The sequence below is a fragment of the Pelodiscus sinensis genome, chromosome 13, assembly GCF_052426305.1.
Source record: "Pelodiscus sinensis isolate ZL-2025 chromosome 13, ASM5242630v1, whole genome shotgun sequence".
NCBI classification, from domain to species: Eukaryota; Metazoa; Chordata; order Testudines; family Trionychidae; genus Pelodiscus; species Pelodiscus sinensis.
This window is the reverse complement of record NC_143064.1, coordinates 8,546,393-8,564,790: the sequence shown is the minus strand read 5'-3', so window position 1 is coordinate 8,564,790 and position 18,398 is coordinate 8,546,393. Positions and strand designations below refer to the sequence as shown.

The 18,398-nt window shown below is 41.5% G+C and overlaps 1 protein-coding gene across 4 annotated transcripts in view; it reads left to right on the top strand.

Moving 5' to 3' along the window:
* The window catches only part of AFF2 (ALF transcription elongation factor 2), a 463,868-nt gene that overhangs the window by 57,560 nt on the left and 387,910 nt on the right, over positions 1-18,398 (top strand). Inside the window, exon 2 of one of the 4 annotated variants that reach the window (XM_075941080.2) lies at positions 9,667-9,754. The exons of the other annotated variants lie outside the window; for them this stretch is intronic. The gene's annotated coding sequence lies outside the window, so the exon portion shown is untranslated. The remainder of the gene's footprint in view (positions 1-9,666; positions 9,755-18,398) is intronic. 4 annotated transcript variants of the gene reach the window in all.

Below are 18,398 nucleotides of genomic sequence, written 5' to 3'. Positions count from 1 at the left end.
TTGCTCTGCAGTCATCAGAGCAGAATGAGTCATTTTGAAACATAAACCTCCTCAGAGCTCAGAAATATCACAAAAAACAGAGAGCATAAGGGGAAAGGATTATAAAATACAAGTCGAAAAGGTTCTTCACATGCTCGGTAGCATATAGGCTGTAAACACTGTAGATTATCATTAATGAAACTCTGCCAAATACACAAGACCACAGTTCGGTAGCAGCTGTTAAGCAAGCGCTGTTCAAAGCTGGGTAATCCCTTGAACATTCTACATTGTGATACTGTGCTTCTTCCTTTAAGTAATCAGATAATTGCCTCATATTTTCTGTTATATAGGACTTTTTTATTCAGCTTTTCTCCTCCTTGGCATCAAAGGGCCGTATCCTGCAGTCATTACTTTAGCAAATGTTCCCTGAGGTCAACCGATAGGGCTCTGATCTCTACTGCATTTCTGTAAATGTGGAGTTATATCAATTATGCCTTTGTCATTACTCTGGATTTGCACTAGTGGAACACAGATCAGAATCCAGCCCTGGGGGAGATTGGCCTGACTGAGAACTGCAGATAGAGCCTTCCCTCTAAAACATGCATTCCTTAAAATTTGTTGGTGGGAGCTTTGCTTTGCTCCTACCGGAGGGCTTCTAAGACCATAAATTGTATAATTTGCACAATGAAATTTGGAAATTATGGTAACTATTTTTTTAGCATCACAACATCCTGCGCTCATAACATCGAACTAGCAAGCTATAGGTACAGTAATTGTGAGTTCCTCTGAACTTCATGGGCTTTTATGCATAAACTGAGAGACTAGTTTGCCTTACAATTTTGGAATTTCACGTAATCTTGCAACAAAGCACTATGGATTTTTCTTGGCGGAGGGAGGTTTGTTGGTAAGTGAGAGGAATTGAAGGCAGTCATTGTAAGTATTTTAAGTTTGAACAGCAAAGTCTAGAACCTCCACCTTGCCAATCCTCTGAATTTTGTAATACTGAATAGACAGTGTGCTCTTTTAGTTCCTTTAACATGTGTGACTGTGCTGGAATAATGATATTTACAGACATGGTGCATTTCTGATTACAACTACCAGCTCTTGTTGGTGTGCACTGATGCCACGAAAGTTGGAACCAACTTTCTTAGGACGAGATCTGGATCCAAATTAATGGATACAATACAGCCTCATGCCAAAAAATCAAAGCAGGTGGAGATGTAATTTAGAGAACAGAAACTATCCTTAAAGCTGCAAGGGTTCCGATGCAGTTTGTGTTGGAATACTTCAGATTATATTGTATCACATGGCATAAGCAGAGGGTCAAGAGTGTTTTTCCCTCCTTCTTTACCCATAGGCGAAGCATAATGGATATTTTCTAGCCAACACATCTCTCTATACATATAGAAAGAAATTGCTTTTTTTTTTTAATTGCAGCATTTTGTTTTCAGTGGAGACTGGCTATTTCTGTTCTAAGTGGAAGCAATATTATTAAATGCCAGTCAGTAAGCATAAGTCGAGAGAAAGACTGTACCAAACCAAAAAGAAGAAATACTTACTTTTTATTAGGAAAGTAGGGGAAAAAAATCACCAGTGAATCAGCGGGCTTCTTCAGGCAAGGTTTTAGGATGTGGATTATATAGCAAAACTATTTCTTGCTTTACTGAAAGACAGTATTCATTAAAGAGAGGAATTCAGGAGCGTTTGTAAGGGAAAAGATCTTGCAGCAAAACTGCAAATTGGGCAGTGCTGTGAATAAAGCTGCTAACTCACTGATCCTCACAGCAAAGTAATACCAATTAAAAAGGCATCTCTGCCCAACAGAAAGTACAAGTGTACTGATCTCAGTAGCTGAAAGGTATGAAGCAATATTATCATTCTAAAGTGTCACTAAAAGCTTTAAAGGAAGGATTGCTAAGTTCCTGTGTCTCAAGAAACCTCAGTACATAGAGTCCATACCAGCAACGCTTCTTTCACAGGAAGCGTCTGAAGTTTCAGCGCTTGATAACCAAAGTAGCCCTGTACCAAAATTGGAAGATCTATGCATTTATTATGATTTAAAACAAAACAATAAAACAGTGGCGGTTCCCCAGAGTTAGCTCCTGGCAGGCTGCCACCGCTAGATTTACCCACTCCTCCACAGGTACAGGTGATTGCACTCCCATTGGCCGTAAATCACCATTCCTGGCCAATGAGAGCTGCGGGACTGGGACACTGCTTCCCGCAGCTCCCATTGGCCAGGAACAACAATTTGTGGCCTACCAGAGCTGCAGTCATCTGTACCTGTGGAGGCACTGATAAATATACCTTTCAGCTACTGAGATCAGTACACTTGTATTTTCTGTTGGGTAAAGATGCCTTTTTAATTGGTATTACTTTACTGTGAGGATCAGTGAGTTAGACCTGACGAACCGGATCTGGCCTGGGACCCATTTTCCCAGCTTGATTTAAAAAAAGGCACAGTCATAAAATAGATAATTATATATTATACACTCTACTTGATTAAACATGTCAGTTACACCATTTGGGGTATTTGGAGCAATCTGGGCTCGAGCCAAAATATTTTAATGAAATGGCAAACAGAAAGACAATGGTAATGGCATGACTATTCTTGCGTGATTTGGATAGATTGTTGCATCTATGCCAACCTTTCCTTTGTAACCAGGCAGGAAAAAGCAAAATATCAGTTGCATCATGTTTGTCTTGCGTTTCTGTGATCCAACAAGACTCTGCATATGAATTGCATTAGGCCTTAAATGTTCATTCAAAAGACTTCCAGCAGCGGAATCCTTCACACCTGCCATTCTCCCAGTGGTTGTCTGTTGTGTTTGGTCTGAAGGGTGTTATCTTTCTTTGGAATGTAGAATGCACAGGGGTCTGCCAAATTCTGGTGTTCTTAGAAGCACTGTAAGGCAAAAGAGCATTTGATTAATTTTTTGACTTATATAGAGATTTTGGTTGTGCCACTGCAGCGTAGAAATGGGGTAGGAAAATGGGGTCATGTGTACAGAACTATAGCTCGTACAATAGCCCTGGAGGTTAGAATCTGTGTTCCTACTAGAGGGAGTGTTGAGCAAAACACCAAACTCTTCCTGTGCACTTGTCAAAAAAAATATCATGGGATCTTTAACGTCTACCGTAATGGTCATCTTTGAGGTATTAAATTTTCAGGGGGAAAGTCCCAGGAATCACTGGTTGATTTTATATATTAAACAACGTACTGGCGTATGTTAAAACATTGAAATGAATGGCACAGTTGTTTCTAGGAGAACTGTATTGATACTGTGCGTGCTGTATTTCATATATAGATCCAGAATTTGAAGAACGTAAGATAACATAAAATGGAAGGAAAGTCCCTTCTCAAAAATCATCCCACAACTTCCATAAACTGTTTAATAATCTGCTCAGAGACCAAAAAAAATCTAAACCGCACCGACTTGGCCACTGAATTTCTTGCCTCTCTTTATCCCAGACCTTACGCTTGTATAAAAAAATCTTACTGAGATGTGCACGATACAGCTGACATGCTGTCCAGGCAAACAAAGAGGTTGAGTCTATTCTCATATTTTAACAGAAAACAAAGCCTAACGAATTTCTCAGATTTCCACTGTGGCAGAACTTAAGGATCTTTTATCTCTCCTGGTTTTAAGATAACCTAAGGCTTGCAAGTTCTACTAAAAAGCCAGTCAATTTGTGTGTAATCATTACTGTTTTGAAGGAAAAAAGAAGATGCATTTCTTCTCAGAATTTGTGTTATCTTGAAGCTGAGGAAGAGAAAAAAAGGAATTTATAATAGTTATTGATCCTCTATAGAGTCTATAATGATAGTCTCCAAAATTTTGAGCATACCTTTACCACTGTCTGCGCTCCTCTGTCCCGCCGGAGCTAGGATTAGAGCCAAGCATGGATGGGGTAAGGAGGGTGGAGGCTGGGGCGACAGAATAGGATGAGTCTGATGCTGGGAGAGGGGCTGCAACCAGCAGTTGAGTCTGGCAGCAGGGGAGGGTCTGGGTGGTTTTCCCTCCCTGCCACGCTATAGGGGCTTGCCTGGGCTCCCAAGATGTTCCTCTGTGAGGATATAGCCCACAATTTGGGGACCTTTGGTCTATAAATTTAAGATTTTAGTTTGTCTAGATTTTTCAGCTAGGATGTTGTACAAGATTATTTGGCTACTTTAATTAAAGTTACTAAAATTAGTTTCCTGGAAATGTGATGGGAAGGGATCTAAGGCTTTGATACAAAAAGAGGAAGGACCCACATTAAAATTAAAATACTGTTATATGCGGGTATATTTCTTTTGAAAAATCTGTTGACTAAATAAATCCTGAGAGAAAGGGCAATACATTCTTACTAATTTCCCCCCCTCTTTCTCCAGTGTTTAATTTAGTAAAGCAGAGTCATAAACATTAGTAAACAGCAAAAAAATTAAATGTTGTATAATTTATGATGGTTACAGGATACATCAGAGGACACTTTAATTAGCAAATTGCACGTTTATTTTATTTGCTTAGCATATCATTTAGATTGGATAAATGCGTTTTGACGGGCTATGGCACCTTGGTATCGTCATTCAGTATAATTTTTAATCACATTGTTCTGGAATTTTATTGCAACATTATACAGTTGCTATAACGGTGCAGAATTAAATATGTTCTGTTCACACCTTGCTCTTGAGGAAATTGCTGCTTTTTCCGTATTGGGATGGAGTCATTTGCATGGAAAGTGAGAACTCGGGAGTCATAAAGATCGTGGGTGCTGCAGCTGCAAACTGAATCATGGTGATGATGATGATGATGGCAGGGCCGTCCCTGAAATGTTTGAGAAATACAGAAGAGCAGCTTGGAAGCTAGGAATTTGAAACTGTTATTACTGCTGATTATAGCAGTGTCTGGATGCTCGAGTTAGGAGGAGATCCACTATGCTGGGCACTTTGGGTACGTCTAAACTACATGCCTCCGTCGACGGAGGCATGTAGATTAGCCAGATCGGCAGAGGGAAATGAAGCCGCGATTAAAATAATCGCGGCTTCATTTAAATTTAAATGGCTGCCCCGCTCTGCCGATCAGCTGTTTGTCGGCAGATCGGGGCAGTCTGGACGCGCCGCGCCGACAAAGAAGCCTTTCTTGATCGGCACAGGTAAGCCTCGTGAAACCAGGTTTACCTGTGCCGATCAAGAAAGGCTTCTTTGTCGGCGCGTCGCGTCCAGACTGCCCCGATCTGCCGACAAACAGCTGATCGGCAGAGCGGGGCAGCCATTTAAATTTAAATGAAGCCGCGATTATTTTAATCGCGGCTTCATTTCCCTCTGCCGATCTGGCTAATCTACATGCCTCCATCGACGGAGGCATGTAGTCTAGACACACCCTTTATGTTCACAAAGTGAGAGACAATCTTTGCAGCGGTGATTTTACCATCTAAATAGACAAAGACAAACAAAAAGTGAGCAGACAAACAGAGATGAAGAGAAAAGAAATGACCTGCCCAAGCCGCTCAGTTGGTAGAGCCAAGAAGAAAACCCATGTCTCCTGGTTCTCAATCCAGTCCCTTTTCCCCACTATACTATAGCCATTGCATAAATAACAGCGTGTATGGTAGTACCTGTAAAAGAGACACCTTAAAAATCATACTTCTGTCTGCACATTTTAAATGGCATCGTTACAGTAATCCTTGCTATTATTTGTAATGGTCAAAGAGATTACAGAAAATAGTTCTCTTCTTTTTAGTTTGCTTGCCTTGTGCATGGAACTGCACTTTTTATATAGTTGGTTAAAGTTTGAGCCAAAAGGCATAGACTCGGGCCCTCAGTTTTCCCTGTTGTTTGTGTGGGTCTTTCTCAGACCAACAAGAAAGTGAAGAGATATACTGAAAATAGGGAAATTTCCATAAAAATAAACAGAAAGACTTATAAATAAGTAATGGTCTGGTAGCACTTTATAGACTAACAAAACATGTAGATGGTATCATGAGCTTTCGTGGGCACAGCCCACTTCTTCAGATGACCACAAAAGCTCATGATACCATCTACATGTTTCGTTAGTCTATAATGTGTTACCAGACCATTTGTTGTTTTTTAAGTTTATCCTGTAGAGTATGTCTACACTACCACCCTAGTTCGAACGAGGGTGCTTAATGTAGGCAACCGAAGTTGCAAATGAAGCCCGGGATTTAAATATCCTGGGCTTCATTTGCATCTTGCCGGGCACCGCCATTTTTAAAGCCCCGGTAGTTCGGACTCCGTGCCCGCAGCTACCCGCGGCACGGAGTAGGTAGTTCGGATTAGGATATCTAGGAACGAGGTGTACCTGTAGTTCAGATTAGAGATCCTAATCCGAACTACCTACTCGGTGCCGCGTGTAGCCGCGGGCATGGAGTCCGAACTACCGGGGCTTTAAAAATGGTGGCGCCCGGCAAGATGCAAATGAAGCCCGGGATATTTAAATCCCGGCTTCATTTGGACTTCGGTTGCCTACATTAACCACCCTAGTTCGAACTAGGGCGGTAGTGTAGACATACCTGTACAGACTAACTTGGCTACCCCCTGAAGCTTACAAATAAGTGTAATTTCTTAAACTGTTTATAACTCTCAGTTGAATAAGTTTCAGTTTGATTGTGTCTCTTTAAGTTATAGTATTTATATTAGTGACATTATTAGATGTATGTGCAGCATGAATATGTCATTGCAGACAAATCTGAGATATGGTCCTGAATTGGAATACAGGTACAACCTCTTCCCCTCCCCTACACCCTCACCCCCGCAAACATCTCCAGATTTTGGAAAAATGTTGATTCCCTTCCAAATTCAGAGTTAAACCTCATGCCTTTTATTCATCGCTAAGCCCTCATCTACACTAGGGAGTTATTTTGAAATAACCCCCCCCCCCCTCTTATTTTGAAATAATAAGCAGTGTGTCCACACTCCCAAACCCATTCTTTTGAAATAAGGGGCTGATTATTTGAAATCTGTACTCCTGCTTTTCTTGGGGAACAATGCTTATTTTGAAATAGTTATTTCAAAATAGCATTAGTGTGGACACTCTGCTGCTGCTATTTTGAAATAACTACTCCCCAGAGTCATTCAAAGGATTTATCCCCAGTGCTTCCTGGAGGCTCTAAGTCGAGGTAGCATGTACACATTAATGGAGTCTGCTTCGGAATAATTTCAAGGCTTCCCCATAGGCTACGTCTACGCTGGCCCCTAAAAACGGAAAAGCAATGCAAATCAGGTAAGTCAGCATAGGGAAATCCGTGGGGGATTTAAATATCCCCCGCGGATTTAAATAAACATGTCCACCACTTTTTTTCCGGCTTGGGGAAAAGCCGGAAAAAAAGCGTCTAGGCTGGTGCGATCCTCCGGAATAAAGCCTATTCCTGAGGTAGGAATAAGAGATCCTCCGGAAAAGGGCTTTATTCCGGAGGATCGCGCCAGTCTAGACGCTTTTTTTCCGGCTTTTCCCCAAGCCGGGAAAAAAGCGGCAGACATGTTTATTTAAATCCGCGGGGGATATTTAAATCCCCCGCGGATTTCCCTATGCTGACTTACCTGATTTGCATCGCTTTTCCGTTTTTAGGGGCCAGTGTAGACGTAGCCATAGAGTGCACATGCTACAGTACACTTCCGATAATCCGGCACCTTTGGGACCTAGGTGGTGCCGGATTATCAGGTATGCCAGAGTACCAGGAGGTACTATAAGAGGGCATACTCCCGACCCAATTCTCCTCTCCCCCCTACCTTATGCTCGGGTCCTGGAGTTGCTGGTACAGCCGCGCATCTCCCTCCAGGCGCTGGGGCATGTGTGCTGAGCAGCCGGCTTTTCAATGAGCTGGCCAGGATTTCATGCGCAACCCAATCCCCCTCCTCTTCCCCAGCGCCAAACACCTCTCTCCCTGCTGTCACCCCATCCCCCTTCTCCGCCAACCTTATGTCCGGGTCCTGAAGGAGCTGTCTGTGCTCAGCGGCCGGCTGCTAGCATGTTCAGGCTGGACACTGGCTGTGAGAGCGGCTGACCTGAGCAGTTCTGGGTTCCAGTTGATGCCAGACTATCAGGAGTGCCGGACAACCGGATGCCGGACTATTGGAGTTCTACTGTATTTTGATTTTGTTATTTTGGGTGTTATTCATTCTATTTTACTTATTTCGAAATAATTTTCTAGTGTAGATATGCCCTCACACTATAAGCACTCCCTTATGGAAAAGTCATATAGAATTAAATAGAGATGAAACCAATGGCGTTCTAGAAGGAAAAAAAAAGTTTCATGTGAAAATATACTCTAAACCTGTAGAAATTCATAGAGAATGACATCCTTTCTGTGAGCTTGTAAAGAATCCAATCACATTCAATAGAGATTTAGTATATACAGTAATGATAGAATTCTGTACTGTAGTTTAGCTTAAAAAATTCTGCAGAAAGGCAGTTGTTATTTTCTATTACGTTCTACAGGCCTTTTCCAGGGGGATTGTTTGAGCATTATATGTATGCCAGTTTTGACATCTCAAGTGACTTGGTGTTGTGAAGATTGATGCTGGACCAGCTTATGCTTTCAGTCACGCAGGTGTAAATCTGGGGTATCGCTATTTATTTGGTTGCAGATTTATGCTGGTGTAACTGAAAGGGGAATCTGTCTCACTACCTTTTTTCTCTATAATTACTTCTGTAATGCTCCTTTGCTCTTCTATTATATGATTGGCACTGATGGTTTAGCTGTGTCAGAAAGTCAGCCATGATACACATTTCTAGCATATAGACATTCTTACCTTGTTAGAATGTATTTTGCTAATGTTATCTGTGAAGAGGGGCTGCCTGCATTGATTATGATTATTAAGCCATACAGAGCTCAACAAATATGGCAGACAGATGCTTAGTCAGATGAGAAATTCACTCTAATGAAAGTTTCACATTTTGAAACTGCCAGTACATTTATTAGAATAACACTGGAGTCTAATGTGGGCTGATTGATTTCACTTAAAACGGGATTATATCCGGATGATAAACAGAGACTGCAGTTAAAGCATCTTGTGAAGATAGTTGAAATATAAAAAGTGAGGGGGGAAAGATTTTGTTTAACTCGGGCACTAAAGTGTTTAAATAATATTTATGGACCATCCCGATGTAAATGTCCTGCAGCTGTAAGGAAACATCTGTGGAATTTAGAGTCATGCGGTCCTTAAACTATCTGTATCCTTCCATAAAGGAATGTTGTTGTTTCCCAGCATTCCTTATGGAATGAATGGAGAATGGCATGGACTTCTTGAATAATTAATATGGCTTTCAGAGTAGTAGTCATGGTAACCCAAGCAGTGTCATATATGGAATTGCATATTTAGCCAAAAAAGGGTGGGTTAGACCTAAAGATCAGAAACATTTGCTCAGTCAGTCTTCTATTCTCACAGAGGTGTTATGATGTGCATGCGCACACACGCACACATACACATACAGTGATTAATAACAGATTTAGATAAAATTCAGGTGGTTACACATTAAACTGTGCTGTGCTGCCTGCCCTAAGATATTTCGAGATGTCTTATTTCTTTTCGCCCACAGTGCCAGACTTCTGAAGATATTAGGATGTGGGATTTTTAATCAATTGGTATTCACTTAAAGGACCAAAGCTTTGCCAACACATTGCTAGGCCCATTCTGTTAGGCCAGTTGTGTGGCTTTTTTATCTGTTGCAAAAATTGTCTTTCCAGGATCAATATCATCATTACCTTGGGTGTGTATCTGGAAAAAGTCAACCAGGCAGCAGTGAAAAGCTATCATCCAGTCCTCAGTAATATGGTACGTGTAAAGAATAAAAAATACATGGAAGTTATTTATAGAGCACAAACCCTCTGGTTTCATAAACCGTTTTATACTAGAATTTACCCAAGTCGATACAGTCTCTATCGAGTTCACAACACACTCTTTGCTTGAATGGTGAAATTAATTAGAAATACAATTAGCGATTTATGGATATCAAAAAGCCCCTTTGCCAGTGAGCCCTTTTAACCATTTTCTCATCCTCTACTTCAGCCTGCTTGTCCTCGCCCAATAAAAATATCAGTTATAAACCCATTAGGGCTTTGTGGCAATAATGCTATTTAGCAGTGTATTATGGTATGTTCATGACTCTTTACATTCTGTAGGCCAGATTCTCTGATTCCTCATGGTTCTCATTGGAGTCAATAGGAGTTTCTTTGCTGTAATTGACAGCTGATATTGGCCCATTATTTCCAAATTTGAGATTATATCTACTTGTGTAATCTCTAAAATGCTGCGAAAAATGAAATGAAATGAAATACTTCTATTCAGCCACTTCCAAGTTCTCTCTTCTCTACCAAGAATGAATTCAACCACTTTGGCCTGTCTTCATAACAAATCTTCTTAAAAACCTTCAACAACCTCGGGTACCTTAAATTGCACCCAGTCTAAGGTAGAAATATCTAACCTCGGAGGTGATTAAAACTGAGGACACATTTCTTCTTGTGAAGTGCTTATTACAGAAAGAAGAGTGCTGCTTATGATTTGTATTCCATTGCTCAGTTGATGCATCTCTGTGTCCTTGTTGCTTTTTCTTTTACTGTAGCTATACACAGAAGGGATAATGTCAAAGATTTTTCTACTGTAAGCCCTAAATACGCTTCTGGGTTCCTGAATGCACAGTATGACTGTTCCTTTTAATCAGAGGTGGATGAGAGTTTTTTGCGGGGCCCACGGCAACACAGTTTCGTGCATGTTCCACGCAATTTCGCGCATGTGCCACGGCTACAGCCGACAGTAGTAGCGCGTGCACGGGACCCTGCCCCGCCGCCCCGCTCGCCTTGCCCTATATCCGCCGCTGCTTTTAATATATGCTACTCTCCAACTCCCCATTGAAGATGTCTGTCTATGGACCTAATGTTGCACTTACCATTTAGTGGCCCAATTACCTAACTGAATGAAGTGCTTTCTGGCTCTGTGTTGTTTTGCATTCATTATTTTCTTGGGGCCAAATTCTGTGGGCTGCCCGAGCTGCACTTCTGACAAGATCAAAGGAGGGAAAAGAAAGCAAAGGTAATTTTGTGCCCTCCCCCGAGTCCTGAGCTCATTGAATGATGGGCCAGTCACTGGGCTCAGATGAGAGCAGCATGAAAACTTGTCTAAATTGCTATGAACAGAGATCACTAATACTCTGAGACTATTTCCTCCCTCCTCCTCCCCCAGAGGGATCTCAGACCCCTCTCAGGTCCCCGTGCTGGGGATTTCTCTAGACTTTCCAATTTCTCTGTCACAACAGGCCAAAACTCTGTCCTTTTTCTCCAGCTCTATCAGAGATGTTTGAACTCTTGTACCCATCCATGTGTAAACGTGATTGGAGCCCATCACAGAGTTGAGAGGATCAGCTAAATAGCTGGATGGCTGTCGAAAACTTTCCTTACTGATCAGAACCACCTCTGAGGTTACCTCTTCCCCACGTGATCTTGGCTCTGCCTGTATTGTTTGCTTGGAGGATCCTCAGGAAGTTGGTTATATGGGCTAAATGCCTCTTAGCACTGTTGGAGAGATGTCACCATGCGGCAGCAGAACCAAGCCACTGGCCCAATATTGTTAATTAGTTGCGCAAGTCAACTCGCTACCAGAAGAAACTAGATATCCCTCCAGCAGTAATAACCACACGGGGGGGGGGGGAAATTAAGAGTTGCTACCTTGAGTCATATTTGGTTATTTCCTCTGGCTGTCACTCCTCAACTGGGCATTGGCTAGTTCAGCCACATCTTCCCTCTTCCTAAGCTGCATTCATCTCTGTCACTCTCTGATCCTCCTCGCCCTCCCTTCTCTTTCCAGCAGACCAGAAAGGAGCTTTGCATAGTGCATGCCACTGCTAGGTCACAAGAAGCTGTGGGAGTGGACAGTCACTCTGAAACATGCCCATTTACATGACTGTACCCCACTTGATTGACAGTTATTTGTGTCTAAAAAAGTGAGATCCCCTTTTAACTAATATTGTTATGTTGAATCTGAATGTGTTGATCCATAGGAAAAAAATGGCAAAGGCTGCTGTGATGTGGGTCTTGCAGCCTCTTTTGGGCAATGCGTGCGTTTGGTTTTTTTCAACTTAGCGTTCTGAGGCACTGTAATCGGGCGGAATAATTAACCTCCCTCTACACACTCATAAAATAACTTTTTTGCCTATTCTTTGAGCCTAATTACCACTAAGGTCACTATGTACCACTCTGAGAGTACGTCTACACTGCATGGCTATTTCAAAATAAGCTATTCCAGAATAGTTATTCCGAAATAGCTTATTTTGAAATAGCACTTCTACACTGCAGGGAAGCCTCAAAATTTTTCCGAGGCAGGCTTCCCTAATGTAGATGTGCTATCTTGAGTTAAAGCCCCAGGATGAATAACTTAGAATGGCTGTGGTGAGGGGCTATTTCGAAATAGCAGAAGTGGAGCATCTACACATGCCTTATTTCAAAATAGCTATTTTGGAATAGGCGTTATTCCTCATAGAATGAGGTTTACAGATTTCTGAATAAGCCATCCGTTATTTCGAAATTATTTTGAAATAACGGAATTGCTGTGTAGACGCTGGCATTGTTATTTTGAAATAACGCTCGTTATCTGGAATGCAGTGTAGACCCACCCTGACAGTGTAAAGGGATGTCAAAGAGGCTTTAAATGTCATTTAAAGCAGTTTCTTTATACTGCCAAAATGAGGCAAACTAGCATACAAGTAAAGGAGAGTTCAGACTGTGAGCTATAGAACAGAAGTGCGGATACACCACAGTATGTTTAAATAGAACACCATAGATCAGTGAAGGGCCACCAGTGTTAGTGAGTGGGCTGCATGATTGTTCCTCCTTCATCTCAGTGGGCCATAAGATTGTTGTAATCAAGACGGTCTGCCAGGACAGGGTAGTTTTGCTAACTCCTCTTAGGTACCTAGAGTTTGCAGAGTGTGTGGACTGAAGCGTAGCAGCGCTTTGACTGGATGCAGAGGGAGCGCACGGCTTTCACAGTTAGTGTTGTGTGCAATCCGCACGCAGCTATCTTCATATGCCCTTGTTTTAAGTGCATGTCACTTTTGTAATACCAGTAGGAAAAACATTATGCAGACAAAAACCAGCGGAATGTGGCAACCATGCACATGAACAATGATAAACAAAATGTCCAATGGGCGTGTCTGTCAGGCTGCTGGCTGCCCAGCACTGCCATCGATGTTTCCTCATTCTCTGCCTAGAAAATAGGAACACTGAATGATCTAGAATGACAGCAGCTATCAAATAATGGGTGTGTAATACTTGCAAATGAACCTTCAAGTATAGACCACCATTTTGTTTTTATGCCCAGGCACCTATGTAGACCACGCATAAAATTATTATCTTTGTACAGATAGTTGGCGCTAAGGCAGATAAGCAACTGCTTAATTATTGCAAATGGTTATTTTACTAAGGTAATTAAAGATTGTGTTTTGTTTGTTAGTTATTATAGTTCAGTGTCTTATGCTAATACGTGTAACAATCATAGGGTACATAATGCTTTAATTTTACCCTGGGGAAATTGTGTGCCAAAAATATAAATTCTGCACATAATATTTTAAAATTCTGCAAAATTCTGCATATTTATATTTGTCAAAAATAATATAATATAATCATGGCAGTTTCAATTATTTTGATAATTTATTTTAAAATGCCTGTCTGTCAGCAAGTATGTCTGTAACAATACAGACAATAGAAAAGATTCAGAAAATGATTCTATTCTTTGACAAATATATTCCTTACTTGGCATATTAATGCAGAACTTTGAATTTAAACTATAATACGGAAATGTGTTACTGCACTGCTCAAAAGCAGTGCAAAGGCTTAGGGGAGTCAGTGATAATCACAGAATATTTGGGTTGGAAGAGACCTCAGGAGGTCATCTAGTGTAGCCCCCTGAACTTTGGCACCCCCATTCAGGCAGTTGAAAGCTGCTATCAAATCCCTTCTAATTCTTCTCTTCTGGATACTAAATAACTAGGGCTTTCAATTAACACGTGTTAACGCCCGCGATTAACGCAGAATTAACACATTTAAAAAATGAACGTGTTAATCTAGGGTTACCATACATCCAGTTTTTCCCGGACATGTCCTTGTTTTCACTTGTTAAATCTCCGTCTGGCCGGCTTTTTTAAATGGCAAAAAATGTCGAGGATTTTGCCCTGCAAAGGGATTCGGGGAGGGGGTGGCAGCACATGGAACATTCAGAGGGATCATGGGATGATTACCTGTTGTGATCCCTCCTTCTGGGGCATCTGGTATTGGCCACAGTTGGCAGACAGGATACTGGGCAAGATGAACCTTTGCTCTGACCCAGTATGGCCGTTCTTATGTTCTCGTTGGCAAAGGAGAACTACTCTTATCACTGCCCATCAAGTCACATGTCAATGCTGAGCATGTAGCATCATTCGGGTTGGTATATTCTCTAGGCTACATTAACTGCAGTGTTAGGGCTGTCTGCCTTTTGTCCAGGACCTGTGTTATCTGACACCTTTGTGTTCATAACTTCTGTTCTCCCTTATGCCAGTGGTTGACAGACATTCCTGTTCTACTTATGGAGCCATCAGATCTCTCTCAAAACATTTTTTTTTAATTGACATACCTAGCAGGGGATCTCTTTCTACCCATATTGTAGCCACACGGACATGACTATTAATGGTGAAGTTAGCATTGTAAAGTCTATTAATCTGTTTCAGGCCTGGGACAGGATAGCCAGGGTCCAGCACTGTGCAAAAAAGTTGTAAAGTACCAACACCAAGCACAAGGAAGTAGGGCAGTGTATAACACTGCTAAGGAAATGGCAGAGAATTATATCTACAGGCTGTAAAGTACATGGTAATTCACATTTCATTGGAAGGATGCATACATGGGATAGCTAATAACATTAAAGGATCCCTGTCACAAACAGAGAAAGCATAATCACAACTTGTTGTTCATGGGGAAAGTTAGCAGAGAGGGGTTGTAATGATTAGATTAGGGGGAAGAGAACAACTAGGAAGCATGGTTTCTAAAAGAATTGCTGGGTTTGGGTGACCTGAGCTGTCCCTATAAAATGTGGACCTCTGGGCGTTGTTTTATATGCATACCTATTATCCCCTCTCCCTCATGCCATCTTGATTTTTCACGCTTGCTAAGTAGTTTCTCTAGGATGGGCGGATGAACAAATTTAGCAGTATTTTCAAGGACATCCTCTGGATGAGTTTACAGCAGCAATTTTACCACGTCTTTGGTGTGCTACATCTTTTAGCTTTACAATTTGCCACTTTGCACCAAAAGTTGAAGCCAAAGGGACAATCTTTGTGTAGGGGCTGGTTATTGACATCCGAAGATTCTGTTAATGGACATTCCAGCCTTATGGACTTGGGCAGTTACTCTTATCAAAATTCACTATGTCAAACTCGCTTTAGCATCCCAGCTCTCTCCTGAGATGTGACCTAAAAAATCTGATAGAAAATTGAGTAGTATATACACTTCTCCTTCTGTGAAATTCCGTATTTTAATTAGGGATGTAAGAGGTTAACCAGGTATCCGGTAAGCAGTAGGTTTATTGGCCTGCTTACCCTGTAACCGGTTACCCGTCCCGTCCAGAGCAACCCCTACCTTTGGCTGTGGTGGGCCAAGCCAGGGCAGTCCCCTGCCCACAGCCATGGTAGGCCCAGCCATTTTTTTCCCGTCTTCGGCCATAGTACACCACAGTAGCCTCCCACCCACAGCTGCAGCAGGTCCAGATGGCTGGATCCCGGTTGCAGTGTGGCAGGCTGCAGCAGTCCACGGTTAACCCATATAATTTTAATCGTTTAACTGGTTAACTATTTTAATAGGTTTTTACAGCCCTAATTTTAAGTGACTGCAGAAATATCAAAACACAACATATTTCTTACTGGTTTAACAGAAGGAAAACTCATCTGTTTGGAGATCTTGTTGTTCATCGTCTGTTTTCTTCATCTGTCCAGGATTGTTAAAAAGGGTTGATATGAAGCTAGATTAAAGTGGTTCAAGGCACAGATGATCTATCTTTTAATACATTGTTAGTAAGAAAAGCCAGTCTGAATACTGCAGTGCACTTTAGATCTTGGTTCCATCAGCTCACAGTGGAGATCAGGTGAACCATTGTACCTTGTAGAGCAAAAGAAACTGAAACCATGGATATTTGCCACGAATCTACATGGCACGTGGCCAGTTAAGAGCTGAAATAGGTTGGTCTGAGCAGCAGGGAAGTCTGAAAATGCTCTAATCATACCTATCCCAGCAGGGCTCTTAATGCAGTGACAAGACAATCATCTTGACAGACTCTGAGAACTTTCTCCTTTAAACACACACACACAGGAGGAAAAAAAGGAGAGAGGAGAAGAGGGAAAGAAAGGCATCCGCTCTGCCATTGTGGCTTCTTTAATTTGCTGTCAGTGATGCCACTGATGTTAATTCTGGCAGGGTTAATTATGAGAAATTAAAAAGCCTCTCAGAACAGACTGTACCCTTCGTACTCCAATAAAGAGGCAACTCTGGCGTGAGAAAATTTCTTCATTAACATACATCCCCAAAGGGCTACTGCATACAGCTTTCTGAATATGAATCATAAACTCCCAGGAACGCTGCAGGAAGCAGGGGAGATAGAATTCAGAGGAGATTGACTGTGTTACTTTTACTGCTTTGGGAAAATGACACTCAGGCTGGCAGGAAATCACCAGGCTGGTGACATTTGGAAAGAAGAATTTATTAATTTGCATGTTGGTATGTTGCAAGCTTTGAAATATGGGTTTAAGTACATTATGTACCGACTCTGCTGTGTCAGTGCTCTGTGTGTCACTGCAATCCATGCAGCTGTTAACATGTAGTTGAGTATAAGCATTGTAATTGTTTACCATTTAGTATTTTGCAAAAATGGCTCCAGGGCATGCATTTATTTCTCAGGAAAATTCCACCGGCTTCTCACAAACTAGACATTACATATCCTCAACTTAATACCTTACACTAAAGAGAAATCCAGTTATACTAGACACATTGCAGAAAGTAAACCAAGAAAAATATCACATACAAACAGTACAGCAGTAAGAAATAAACCAGGGGGGAAAAGAGTGTCCCAACACAATAAGCCTTTATTTATATTAGTGGAATTTGGCAAAACCACATTACCAAGCAATTCTAAGCGCGCATCAAGCCAGAGACACCAGTGAAATACTACAGCACTATTAACTTTCTGCAGAACTAAAGATCTATTGTGCGCTTGGTCAAGTCACAGTGTAGGTCTTGATGTTGACGGTGTGGTCCAGTGGGGTGGTGCAATTCTGGAACTTCTTCTCAGCACAGATATTACAGTCTGCAAGTAATTGCCACTAAAGTTTAACAAGGTCAAAGCGAGCCTGTAAAGCGAGAATGGTGACTAGGTCATTGAAAAATGTATTTTCTCCTTTCGGTGTGCAGTGTGGTACTTTTCACCCAAGGTTCTCAAAATACATTCATTGATGAAAGCGTGTTCCATGACAATTCCAGGGAAACTTGCTCGTGCAAAGGATTGACAAAACTCAGTTGCTTCTGGAGATGGAACTCTAATAAAGACAGGACAGAATGGTATTCATGACACGGGAAAGTCGTTTCGGGTGATCTCTTGAGATAAGTTTCCTAAATAGATTGTTCCTGTTGTTCAGGCTTCTGTATTACTGTTTATTATCATTTTATAGATATGTCCACAGAGCCATACAGAAATTAGTTGTTTTGCTTGGGACCATAGTCACTGAACTCTATAGTCAGCTATACTATAATCGCCATGTAGTATAGTATCGCAGCACCATTATTGGTGACAGGTTCCTTCTCTCTTGTTCTGTATACTAGACACATTGCAGAAAGTAATGCAGGGAGAAACCACTCTCCCTACTTCCACAGCAACACATCAGATACCACCCTTAAAAAAACGACTAGGTAGACATTGTGAAAATATTTTGTTTGCCACTAAGGAGGTGCTGTAACATTTTCAATAATAGAATCCCCTTTGCTTCCTCTGATTTATTTGTCTCCGATTTCACATTTGAAGTGGGCCTTTTCCTCCCCCTCCCATCCCTGTTGTCACTAGCTATGCATTCATTGGAACAAACCCACTTATCAGTATTAGTGATGAACTGAGGTGCTCGTTGAATCATGGTAATCCTCCCTAACAAACATAACATTTGAGCAAAATTTCTCATTACTTTTGGACTGCATGTTTCATAGTGCCCTGTTGCTGTTGGCATAAGCAGAACTAACACGAGCATGTAGCTCTATCGACTCGAGCAGCAGTAGCAAGAAATAAATGTAGAAGAGGGGAGAAGGTCATTTTTCTAATTAGTGCAATACATCAACGTGCTAGCAAGCTGAACTGGAAGAAGTTATGGGAATCAGACAAAGTTTACATTCATCTACAAGTGTTCTTATCCCATTTTCTTCAT